Genomic DNA, 14,079 nt, shown 5'->3' on the forward strand with positions numbered 1-14,079 from the left:
AACGAGATTTGCGTTTCTGTTTGACTGAGGGAATACCAGTTGTCCCAGGTACGTCTGCAAAATATCTCGTGTGGAGGTTTGGAATGAGGGCGTAGTTTGCATATCCCAGAGACATCCCTGAACTGAACGTCAGAGGAATGTTGCCAATACGTCTATTTGGAGATGAGCCGATAAATATATGGCGTCTGTGACATTTTGTTCCGACAGCAAGTTTGTTCTTGTGCTGAACTCAAGCAAAACCTGGACATGGAGGAGAAAGTAAAATTCATATGTATTGCTATCGTTTCGTGCTGTTTTCCCTCCAAGACACCTATCTGTGCGTTACACGTCGCACAGCAGAGAAATTCGATTACCTTTACAGCTCCACCCAGCAGATAGTCACATTATAGCCTCGATTAAAGAAACAATATCTGTCAGAAAGGAATGTCAAAAAAGTTATTAGATATACACTGAATATGCAGATAGACGGTATATTTTCTAAGACACACCTCGTCACGGTTACAATCGCGCGTTACAAACGTTTCACGCCCCAATACACTTAGCACTTAACGAACGTGCTCCGCATCAACATGTATGTCAGCATATGCAATATTCGCACTGTAAAAATTGCTTTAAAATTCACGGTCAAAGGCAATATTTTTGCCGTTAAAGGCTACCGTAGTTGCTACCCTAATTGGAAATACGTTCCGGATAGTGCAATTAATACGGCCCAAATGAAATGTACAGTAATTATGACGGTTATCACCGCAAATAAGAGGGTCGTGTGCCCGTAATGGTTATTGCGGTCAGATGCCTGTAGACATTTCGGAAGTGTGCCATACTTTCCCCGTTGCCTTCCAGTATCCGACGTTAAAGATGTTATGCTTGGTGGGAACAATTTTAATAAATGACTGATTGCAGTAAAATATACCTGTATTGTATATTGTATAGATGCATGTGGTGGCACAGTGTTCCTGTGCATTGCCTTTCATTAGAGACCAGGTCCATATTCCCACTAACTTTCACATCTGCTGCAATATGTACACCTCCACATTTCGTACAAACAGTGGACCATTATACTACATCATTGTTTAGCGTACCGTGTGCTTTGAAGATAATAAAATCACAGTAACAACACTCATGGACTGAGGAGTGCTTTTGCTAGCAACAGAAAGACAACGACACTCGAGGCCCTGCTTACAGAGCCAGTTCTTTCGCAACAAATGCTACTTACGATGGGAGCAGCCTGGCAGATTTCAAATGAATGTGTAATGTGTGTGTACAGAGGAGTGTTCATATGGGGCTGCATTTCAATGTTAACAGCTGTCGTACTACATATCCTGCATTTTCGTTCTTAGTGGAATATACCGTGTATCAGTCCTGCAAGGGTAGGATGCTGTGGAATAGAGCAACAACGCGGGGTGATTGTTCGGAAAATCTGATACACTTAAAGCATGGAGCATTGCAACTCTAAGATCTTGTTTTGATCGCTGCAGATTGCATGAATTTTTCAACCCTCTCTCTGTAGGTATAATAAGTGCTCCGTACTGTACTGTATGACTAGTGTCACACATTACTGCATGACTCGCAAATGCATTGAACAAAGACGCACAAAGTTACACATCCTACTCTGCTGTTGATGCATTTCTGGGAATCAATGACTATGTGCACCCCACTCCACAATTTCACCAGAAGCCACAGAATTGTCCCCCTGAGGCAAAGAGCCGACACCAGTACTAGTCATTATCTATGTCAATGAGTTTCAAAGACGCAGGAACTACGTCTTAAACTGTGAGGACAAGAAAAAAATCGAGCCAGTGGCACCTGGGAGTGTTGGTCGGAGTCTCTCTACGGAAATTCTACGAAAAACGATTCGGCAAAGTAAGTTGAGAACGAATGTAAGCTGAGCAATGTGATGTCGCCTGTGTGAAAGAAACAGGACGATGGGTCGGTAAACGGTTTTCCTTCCGATCTGCTAAAATTCGCTGATGACTTGAGATGCGGATTATGTCAGTTATCGTGTTTTCATTTTCATTGATCGCGATAAAATTTGAGCGATTCGCTGAGTGCTTCTTTATCGTTTACTGCAGTCAGGGCGATCTGAATGCGGTTTTAGCGAGCCATTTGCACGGCATTATAGAAAACCTGTGAATTATATTTAATGAGCAAATTAGACTCGTGCAAGCGAGATGGTGTACTGTAGAAAGAGGTTACATTTCCATGAGTTTGAGGAACACACAACCTGAAGAGGACAACATACAACCCAAGAGTCTAGTGCTGTCTTCTTCGTATTGTGTGTTCCTTAACCTCAACGAAATGTTACCCCTTTCTGGAGAATATTTGGTAGAGCTACTTTGTATAATGAACTACAATGCATAAATAAAGATCGTAATCGAGGCAATTGTGGAAACACCGACATTACAGGCAATGTTTTTTGTGCCGACCGATTCCATACAGGGGTCGGGATGTAAACAACGTATATCCGCCCTGATTTTCCCACAATTAAGTCGAAACCACAGGCGGAACGGCCCGGCGCAGCACTCGAAGTGCTAGAACCCCCATAACCTGTGTCATGATCTTGCCGAAAAACAGACAAAACCGACACCTGATATGCAGTAATAAGAAGTTTTTCTCACCAAAGACAGTTATCGCTGGTTAAACCAAAACGCCTGCCGCATATTTCTTATTGGAAAACTTTGGTGCGTTGTCACCACAGCAGCAAGTACGATACGTTTCCAGAGAAATATGTGCGTATCCCACTGAAATCGGTTATCCTCACCTCCAGGTCCAACGTAACGCTGACGGATGTTGTTTCGTTGGGGTTCTCACAGTATACGGTGTGACAACACACTGGTGTTCCCGTTCAGTGTTTTAACTGTCGTGTTAACGTTTTGGACTCATTATCCGCAACTCACGAAACTCAACAAGTATAATATATGCGCGGATCCACGTACAGCGGCGGAGTGCACTATCAAGCAGCAGCCTCGGTGTGTGAGCCTGCGGGACCTCTGATTTGGTGATCACTTGACGGTGGCGCTCTGTGGCCACAAGACGGTATCAAACGGCGTTTCTCCCAAGTGACCATGGCTCAGAAAGTAATGCCATAGGGAGAGCCCACCCTGTGACTATAACCCCTGCAGTGCGATGGAAGCGGCGGGCTAACACCCTTCTGTGGTGCGTCAGATATCTGACGACAGTATCTAACACTAAGGAATAGTGTTAGACAACCAAGAGTTTCTAAGCCAATAGAGGTCACTTCAAATCAAATTCAGATCTGGCCTAGGATTTTCCCTCTCCCTCGCGCGCCCCGCCCACCCGGAGCGCGCCAATGGGAGGACGCGTGGGCGGAGTCGACTTTCATTGCCATCTGGGGGCAGAGGTTCGAACGTAGACGGAGACGTGCTTTTCGCGATGCTACGTCCACTGGGTCGTTCCATTCACCATGGCCCTGAGTTGGCCCGTGTTCCAGAGATGGCGCTGCTCGATCTGTGAACCCACTGTGTGAACCTAGGGACGCGCGTTCCTTGGGACCACGAAAATGATCGGCGATAAGTACTGTGTCTGAGCGATGCTCGCGTTTGTCTGTTTGTTTGTTTTTGCTTTTAATGAACGTTTTATGATGGCTTGTTTTTGCTTTTAATAAACGCTTCATGATCGGCGTCTCTGAGCGATGCCCGCGTTTGTTTGTTTGTTTTTCCTTTTAATGAACGTTTTATGATGGCTTGTTTTTGCTTTTAATAAACGCTTCATGATCGGCGTCTCTGAGCGATGCCCGCGTTTGTTTGTTTTTGCTTTTAAACGCGGGCATCGCTCAGAGACGCCGATCATGAAGCGTTTATTAAAAGCAAAAACAAGCCATCCTAAAACGTTCATTAAAAGCAAAAAACAAACAAACGCGGGCATCGCTCAGAGACGCTAATCATAAAGCGTTTATTAAAAGCAAAAACAAGCCATCATAAAACGTTCATTAAAAGCAAAAACAAACAAACAAACGCGGGCATAGCTCTGAGACGCCGATCACGAAGCGTTTATTAAAAGCAAAAACAAACAAACAAACGCGGGCATCGCTCAGAGACGCCGATCATGAAGCGTTTATTAAAAGCAAAAACAAACAAACAAACAGACAAACGCCAGCATCGCTCAGACACAGTACTTATCGCCGACCATTTTCGTGGTCCCAAGGAACGCGCGTCCCTAGGTTCACATCACAGATCGAGCAGCGCCATCTCTGGAACACGGGCCAACTCAGGGCCATGGTGAATGGAACGACCCAGTGGACGTAGCATCGCGAAAAGCACGTCTCCGCCTGCGTTCGAACCTCTGCCCCCAGATGGCAATGAAAGTCGACTCCGCCCACGCGTCCTTCCATTGGCGCGCTCCGGGTGGGCGGGGCGCGCGAGGGAGAGGGAAAATCCTAGGCCAGATCTCTAGAGAATAGTCTATATCAAGTGTGTTCCTGATTTTTGTAGCACTAATAAACAAATAATAATAATAATAAATTCTAATCCAGCAAAATCCAGTTCTAAGCCAAAATCCAGTTTTAATACAACACAGTCTAGTTCTAATCCAGCACCAGCCAGTTGCAAGCCATCTCATTGGTCGATCGTAGCCTCGCCCGTTTATGCTGATGAGTGACATGGCTCCACCCCTTAATGCTGATTGGCCGATTCTAAAATTTGCAGGTCGATGATTGGCTAACTTGCCTCCGCCCCTTTATGCTACTAAGGTAACTTGACTCCACCCACTTGGTGCTGACTGGTGCTTGCTCTGCCCACTGATTGCTGATCGGCTCCATTCCTTCATGATAATTAGCTGGCTCCACCCCACTGATTGGTCTTTGGTAAGTCTAATGTTTGTGGCTCTACCACTTTCTCCTAGTAAGCTAGCTTCACTCGCCCCATAATGACGATCGAGCCATTTCAAACCCACTGATCAATAATTGGCTAGATTGGCGCTGCACCTTTATGCTAATGAGCTGACATGGCTCCACCCCTTAATGCTGATTGACCCATTCCAAAAGCTGATGATCAATGATTGGCTATCTTGGCTCCGACCGTTTATGCTAATGGTTATCTTGACTCCATCCAGTTCATGCCAATTGGTCCATGCTAAGCCCACTGATTGCTGATTGGCTCCATTTCATGATAGTTAGCGGCTCCACCGCAATGATTGGTCCTTGGTAAGCCTACCGTTTGTGGCTCCACCTCATATATGCTAATTAACTGGTTTGGCTCCGTACACTTTTTTTGTCCACACCAAGTCTACTCAACATATATTGACTCTCCCCATTTTCAAGACTTCTAAGCTTTGTGATTGGGTAACCCTCACGCCTCCCACTGATTTTAAGCCTACCGATTGGCCATGCACATTGATTGGCCTTGTGATACAGTCCACTGGTTCACGTCGACGGGCTCAGAAATATTTATATCCTTTTTTTGTTTTGCTAATGACACGCAGCATTGTCACTAACAATTAATTGAAGATAATGGTGATGGTTTGGCATAATAAACCAGCTCGAACCTGCACATCTAGCTGCCCATATCGAAGCGCCGGGTCAGATGATAGTTACAGTGGCCGTAAGGGGCGCCACTCAGCAGTATTGGGGAGAGGAAATGACATACACACTATCATCATTGTTGGCTCCAGTAGTCTCTTGGCTCCAGTCGCGCTCGCGCGAAAAGGAGAAGGCGAAAAGAGTGGACAAGAAGCACGTGGCATATGTCACAGACGGAGCAAAGAACGTCGCGGAAGATCTCTTCTTTGCTTTGGAATAACTTTCTGATGAGGTACTGCATTTTTGTTTTTTTTTAAGATCTTGTCATATTGTGTTTCTTTTCCCCCAAACTCTGGGTACACTAGCTTTCTGCTTTCTCTGCATGTTATCGCTGCGTTTATTTAACGTCAGTACACTTCCTTCCCAGGTAACATTGCGAGCGGCACTCGAAACACGAAACAAGAGCAGTGAAAATAAGCCTACCAGGGATGCCTGCTTCTTCAATTTTTTGCGCTCTCAACATGGCGAGAACCCATGTAACGACTTGCACGATGTGCAGTACTGACGATGTCTTGTAGGCAACGTTCTTTTCTCATTATAGAGGCTATGATCTAAGTTGCAGTGACCACCTCCCGTGGAAAATGGTTAGGATGATCGCTTTCGAATCCTGTCATCAGCTGTGCTGTCTGAGGTTCTCTCTGGGTTTTCCGAAGACTTTCCAGACAATTGTCGGTTTAGTTACCTCTGAGGACGGCCAAAGACGCATACTAACCCCGTGGACCGCGTAGAGCAAATTCTCCTTGACGTAACTTCAAGCTACCTGAAGACGTCATTAGTAACCTAAAGCCTCTGGAAGTCGCCTGAAGACGTCTGGAGACACCTGAAGTCACATGAAGACGTCGGAAGACTTTTGAAGCCACCTGAACATGTCTGAGGGCACTAGAAGATATCTGAAACCACCTAAAGTCTCCTCAAGGTAGCAGTACATGTCAGGAGTGAGCTAAACGTAATAGAAGTAACTTCAGGTCAGCTGGAGTCACCGTAACACGTCAGCGGTCAGCTGAAAGACGTCTGGAGTCAGGTAAGGTCACGTGAAGTCATCTTAAGGCCTCTACAGTCTCCTGAAGACACCTCAAGTCTTCTGAAGACATCTCGAGTCACCTGACGACGTCCGGCATCATCTAAAGTCACTGAAGCCACCTGAAGTGACAGGAGCCACCTAAAGTTACGCGAAGTCATTTGATCACACTTGTCTGGATCCTCGACAAGGGATCTAGAAGTGAACTCGCCCTCGGGCACATTCGTCATGTATTCTCCCAATAGCCACAACCCTCACAGCCATAGCGTACTATTTTCTTTATATTGTGCTTGACTGTCACTTTTGTAATTTTTCACTATGACGTTCTACTTTAATACATCTTCGAGTCAAAGTGTATCATGATCCTCTGGTGTACATGGCTATTGAACTTCTGGTATGATACTGGTAAAATGCAAAATTTACCTTCTTCGGGGATAGAGGGTTCAAATCCTGCACGAGACGAAATTTTTTTCAATAAAAATTACTGTAATTTTTTTTCGTTCTGCCCTACTTATTTTGTTCTTAGAAGGGCCTCGTTTTAAACGAAGTCTCAATATAGCCTCCTGAATAGTCGTTTCGTGCTTGCTCACGTGCAAAACTTCTGGTGTCAATTAGAAACAGAGTTCAAAACATGCCGTGGGAGTGGCAACTAACTATGCAGTACCACGCTCATATCGCCGAATTTCCGTAGTCGGAGGCCAAATCCCGGACCTCGTTAATCCACCGAAAACCTCACCCACCACGAGATTTGAAGCCTTACCGACACAAGTAGTCTCCAGCTAGTGCGCGCCTTAACCACTAGGCTACCCAAGCACCGATCAAACTCGGACAAATTGGGAATTTTATGAAAGAAACGACGACGGTGTTTCGAGTTTGAAATGGATCTGCCAGGAAAGGATTTGTCGCCATATTGTAATAATAATGATAATTTATTTCACCAATGACACTTGGTGAGGGGATACAGACAAAAAGCTGCAAAAACTGCAGCTTGACGAGGTCTGACCTCCTTTGTACACTCGACAGATACAAGAAAGCAGTGAGAAATAGCAAACCAGACGAATTACGGAGTGAGGCAATGGTAATGAACACAATGCATTTAGATGCATAAAACAAAAATGCTATGAGAACACACGAAGTAATATGACTATCCTAGTGAACATACATGGCCTTTATAGAGCGAATTGAAAGACAGCTGATGTTAATGTTGTTTTGGAAATGGGGATTGATATGTCGTGGAAGATTATATGAAACCAACTGTGAGCCATAATTAGTTCGTGCACACGGTGTGAAGTAGGGCTCATTGTAGCGTAGTGAATAAGAGGTTAATCTCATGGTTAAATTGGCTAGGGCTAGAAAGATGTGATTATTTTGCTTTACTGAAGTTACATATGTAATGGACATGCGGTACTTATAGAGACCCATAATTCTTATTATGCTGAATTTCGCGAAGAGGGATCCTGTTGGATGTAAAAAGGGAACGTTTACTATGTGACGAAGTACCTTCTTCTGACACAAAAGTAACCTTTCAAATTTTTTTTGCGTTGTCGTTCCCCAAACTAGGTGACAGTATGTAAGGTGAGGGTAAACCAGTGCGTTATAGGTCATAACATTTGCCTTAGTTGGAAGGACGCTTCTGTGTCGACCTAAATTGCCGATAACGCGCGATATTTTGTTATTGATGTAACCGACGTGTTCATCCTATACGACATCGTATCAGTGAACTAAACGCTCAGTGACTTCACCTCCTTGACAAAAGATATCGTGCTTGTACCAATAACAATAGATTCGGAGCAGGAAATCGCCTTATGCAGTGGGTGGAAAACAATAGCATGGTTTTTAAGGGGTTAATTGGCAAATAATTTTTGTAGACCACGTGTAGAAGGTTGATAAGAAGTTGTTCATCTTTGTTGTTAAATCTGTGAGACACTTTCCTTGCAGAAATAGGGCGGTGTCATCAGCATAAGCTACTATCTTAATGTGGTTCGATAAGGCAAACGTGTCATTCACATAGATAATGAAAAGCAGTGGCTCAAGAATGCTGCCTTGTGGTACACAGGTTGTGATGTGGTGTATTCCCGAACGCTGCCCCTGAATATCAACAAACTGTTTGCGATGCTGAAGGTAAGTGCGTATTAAATTTAACGGAACACCGCGGATACCGTAGTGCTCAAGCTTTAATAAGAGAACACCGCGATTCAGTAAATCGAAAGCCTTGGTGAAATCGATGAACAGACCGAGAGTAATGAGTTTTTCTTCGAACCCGGAAAGGATATATTCTTTCTGGGACAGAAGAGCTAGTTCTGCCGAGCGTTGCTTTCTAAATCCAAACTGAGAATCGGAAAGCATGTAATTCTTTGTTAAAAATGATAAAAGACGGCTATGGATTAATTTCTCTAAACCCTTTGAAAATACTGGTAGGATTGATATGGGCCTATAGTTACTGAGAACATTAGGGTCCCCACCTTTAAGTAAAACGACCACTTTTGCAATTTGCATGTCGTTCGGAAACACACCGGAATAAATTATTTCGTTAAAAATAAAAGCTAGTACAGGAGCAATGATATCGAGAACGAATTTAATGGGGCGGATCTGAAACCCGTCTTTATCACAACGACTACTATTCTTGAGGTTTTTAGAAATTGAAATGACTTCCTGTGAATCTGTTGGAAACAGAAAGAAACCGTGGTCTTGGCGTGGAATGGAGTGTATGCCAGGATAATGTGAACTTGTACCTGTGGAATTGTGTAAGTTTGACAGGGATGCAGAAAAAGTGTTAACTCTCCAGCTAACCGTGCACCAGTTAGAACCGTTCCACCTACAGCCAACTCCTCGACAGGGCTGTTTTCCCGACTGTAAATTGATTTAAGACTCTTCCATCCAATATTTGGCTTAGCAGAAACATTCTCGAAAACTGAATTGTAATATAGCTTTTTTGCGCTACGTAACTTCGAGTTTACATTGTTTCGGTATTTTTTAAAAATAATTAGATCTTCGGGTGACCTATTTTTTATGAAATTTCTATAAAGCTTATTTCTAATATTTCACATTTGTCTCAGTTTCTTTGTTACCCAAGGTTTACGAATTTTTGCGGAAACCCTAAAAACTTTAACCGCAAAATGCTTATCGTATAGTTTACGAAACTCATCAAGGAAGCTTTCATACGCTCTCTCCGAATCCTTCTCTTTAAAAATGTGTTCCCAGGATGTTAGTAACAGGTCATTTCGAAATGCCTCAAAAGACGACTGCTGAATGGATCGGTGTGACACATGTGTCTCAACCTTTGGTTGTTTGCTAAGTGACGGTATCTCTACAAAAATAGGCATATGATCGCTTATATCCGCGCTGGTGACAAAGGCTGTGTAATCGAGTTCATTTGTGATGAACAGGTCTAGTGATGTCGCTGAGACACTGGTGACCCGGGTAGCAATCTCAATGACATTGCTGAAACCATTTGCATCCAAAAGTGTTTGAAAGCGTAACTGATGTGTGCGTTTTAGTGAGCATGCCAATGTTGAAATCGCCTCCCATGACGAGAGCATAATTACTGTGAGTCACAAAGGAAAACAGTCGCTCAAGAAAATCTAACATAGGTTGAATGTGGCCATCCGGCGGTCTATATGTAACTGTGAATAAACGTTTGTCGCTTTCTACTGTCAATATTTCAAAATCGCCTGTAGAACAGGTAAAGTCATGTACAATTTGGCAATGAAACGAGTTTCTGACAAGAATTGCGACACCTCCTCCTTTCCTCCCGATCCTGTTAAGAGGGAATAGGGTGTATCCTTGCAAGGGATAGTGATCCTCACCAGAACACCAGGTCTCTGTGAACATACTGACATCTAGCTGGTCTATGAAATGGTCAAAGAGGCAATCTAATTCATCTTTCTTGTTTAAAAGAGACCTGGCGTTTAGATGGAGGCAGTTTAGATGGGGTATTTTAAGGCCCTGCACAAGTTAAGAAAGGCGGGCAGGTGGCACAAGCCGTGTCATAGTCACACAAAAAAACACAGATATCAAAGACACATGCTAACAGATTCTAGCAAGATCCAGTTCGTCCCTTATTTGTATTACTGGGAATCCGTCCTGCTTTCTTGCAAATATTTTGCCTTTCCGGCTCCAAACATATTTCCAGTTGATTTCCTTCTTGTTTGCAACGTTGAAAAAGCTATTTCAAGGTTGGACATAAATGCTCATTTATGAATACAGGATGTCGTACACTATGACCAAGCTTTACAGTTGTTAGCCATATCCTCCTTGCCTTGTACAGAAACTCGTCGCGTTTGTCCCTTCGAGTAAACTGAACGACAATGTTGCTCCCGCCTACACTTTTTACGCTCGGAACACGGTGGCATGCTAGAATGTCTTCCCGTGACAAGGGCTCTGAGATCTTGTCGCCGATCAACCTTACAATGTCGATAGGGTTTTCATATGCCTCCGAAGGAATGCCCTTTATTTCAAGGTTAGCACGTCGGCTATATTGTTCAAGATCCGTGATTTTTTTTCGTGTTTTCTTGTACTTGTTTTTTTTTATATGTATGATATAAAGCCAGGACTTGTTTCTAACTGCAATAGGCGTGCGGCTTCCTTGTTGTTCGAGGCACATTGCAGTCTGAAAAACACTCTTGTCCTACCTATCAGATAAAAAAGCAAACCGGATGAGAGCAAAGTTTTCGTTAAGTGGAGCTCACGCTAGGCAAAACGGACACATGCACTCACCTTTATCGCATGACACTTTAGATGAGATATTTCTATTGTAAAGAGGTTACAATCGATAAAACCCCAGTGCGAAGGTAAAAAAAAGGGACGAGACAAATAGAAACAAACCCAGGCAACACAATGTACTGAAAGTCGAGTGCAATAGGGGTGGACGGGTAGGTGAAAGGCCTTGAACACACTCGTGAAACTAAAGAAGATTGATAAGACATATACCGTCCACCCCTATTGCACTCGACTTTCAGTACATTGTGCTGCTTGGGAAGAGACGACACCCAGCACTGACGGATTACATTAGCATTTTTCCATGCATCAGGAACCATACGAAATTGCAGGGAAACAGAATAAATAACTTCGAGGTATATTGACACCCGCTCAGGATAACGTACCATAAACTCATTTGTGATTCAGTCTGGGCCACAGCTTTTCTTACCCAACCTTAATAACAAGTTAAAAAAGCCTGAGGCAGAAAATGTTATATCCTCAATCTAATGGATGTCGTCTCTGGGCACAAGATCACTTAAACTCCTATTTCCAACGTGAAAAACTGAAGAAAACCGTTCATGAAAACTGTTTTCCAGCACAAGTGCATCTGAGCGTAGAGCGCCGTCAACAACAGGATATTCAGTTTTCGACTCTTTCGGAATGATGGTGTGCAAAACCTCCTGGTATTAAACCTGAAAAAGTTAGATAAACATGCGTTGTAGTAGTGATGTTTGGCTTCATACGTGTTAGATTTTAAAGTTTCATGTAAGGTACAATACAAAGTGTGCAAGTACTGTGATTATCTGTTTAGTGACCTGCTGTCGTCTTACCCTGGACAGACGGTGGCGAATACGAAAAATCTCTCGAGTTATCCATGGGTGGTGCTATATTTTTTAAATTGTCCCAATTAAATTTGAATTTAACTGGGGCAAAATGAGTAACACAGGGAGCGACAAGGCACTGGAACTCAGCATACACAGCATGAATGTCTGCACTACGACCAAGAATGACACAATTGTCAAATGAATTGTCAATGACGTGACGTATGAAGTGTCACATAAATGACGGCGTTATCATGTTGTTCTTTTTGACATGGGCGCAAAAGTACGGAGGAACCCTGTAGATGGTGATTCCGCAACCAAGACTTATATGGGCCGTGTTTTTTTTTTTTTTTTTGTGTGTGTGTGTGTGTTTTGGCGTTGTTGTTCGCCGCTGGTGCCCAATGATTAATCTTAAAATCATATCAATCGTTTCTTTGGATAACTGAAGGTGTTACTTGTTGAAGGTTGCGACTGTATGTGCTGCCAGAAAAGAACACTACAGGGCCTACTAGAAATACCGTAAAACTGGAAATTTTCCGAGAACTTAATTTTAAAGAATTTCGCGATCGAACTTTTTTCGCGAAATAACGTTGAAGGGTACCGCGTAGTATAGTAGCGGGGATGTAAATGAATGACCACTGGAACTCGTGAAGATATGAGCACCGCAAATAGAGAGCTACTTATTAACGGTCTTCATTCTCAGAAATTCATTCTTGTTAAAGATTCCTATAATTGAAACGCCCACTTAAACAAAAATAGTTTATTCGCATATTTTATCACTTGGGATTGCTGGCTTGGGGAGAGGAGGTTGTAGCGAATAAAGGTCGAGAGAGGGAAATCTACTGCATAATTATGATATCCACTTCGGGGGCTGACCGCTTAACCCCCATTAATGTCATTCTCGCGGGATTGGAGTTCATGGCAAGCCTACACAAGCCTGGCTGCATATACAGGCTTGATCACACTGCCGGCGGTGTCATGAAGCCCAGAACCCGCGATTTCCGCTTCCGTCCGCTTCCACAGAGATTCGCAAAGTTACCATGTAGTGAACTATTCCAGAAACTCACTCCCACACGAATAGACGAGTTCAGAAAAGTGCCTTTTGCTCCCAGTGCTCTTTGCGCACGCATTGCTTCCTGGGCGCTTGGTGAGCGGGGAAACGAAGAATAACTCTTCACATTTCGCTTTCGCTGACCTTGACACGTCGTGGACAATGGACCGGTAGGGGAGAAATTGGAACAGTTCGGAGGACAACCGTTTCTTTCGTATTAGTAAACTCCCACAATTCAAGCCGAAGCTAAGCACTCTGGGGTTTTCCGAACTCGTCTATTCGTGAATCCTTGAGACTGCGAAATTAACCAGTTTTGCAGTACCAGGGAGTTTTAGCGAATAATCGTCAATCAAATGTTTTGTTAACCCTTTCGCCAGGGCTCAACCAGAAGACGCATCGTCTACCCAGTTGTCACAAACGATGCCGTTCGCGAACCGCTTGGCCGAAACGATTAATTAGAATTCCCTATAAGCTTTCACACAGGCTACACAACCTGTCTCATGGGTACGCAAACTGGCATATTGATCGTTTACCGTGCTGTTGCATGCAACTGCGTGCGGCACATCCTACAGGGCTAGAGTATGCTACAGTGTATCCCTTAAAATGCGCGGAATGTCCTGCCGTTTAGTGCACCTGGCAAAACGATGCAATAAAGTGCCCCTTATTAGATGTCACCAGCTTAAGAGTGAACTGATACTTCCTAGTCAACGACACTATCGGTATCCTGATAAAGGTGTACGTCATTAGGAACTTTGAAATCGTTTAGCTCGCTTCGAAGAGCTCACTATCACACAATAACATGAAGCGGCGTGAGCCTTTGTGACTTATTCGTAGAAAAGTGGGTAGTACCCAACGGTCACTTGTGCAGTCGTTGGGTTACTTGGTCATCTTACTGTTGTCCTGACAGGAAGTGGACTTTCAGAGGGGAGTCACGCTATAAGTGAATGATATCGTCTCC

Source organism: Ornithodoros turicata, unplaced genomic scaffold (assembly GCF_037126465.1).
Source record: "Ornithodoros turicata isolate Travis unplaced genomic scaffold, ASM3712646v1 Chromosome42, whole genome shotgun sequence".
In the NCBI taxonomy this organism is placed as follows: domain Eukaryota; kingdom Metazoa; phylum Arthropoda; class Arachnida; order Ixodida; family Argasidae; genus Ornithodoros; species Ornithodoros turicata.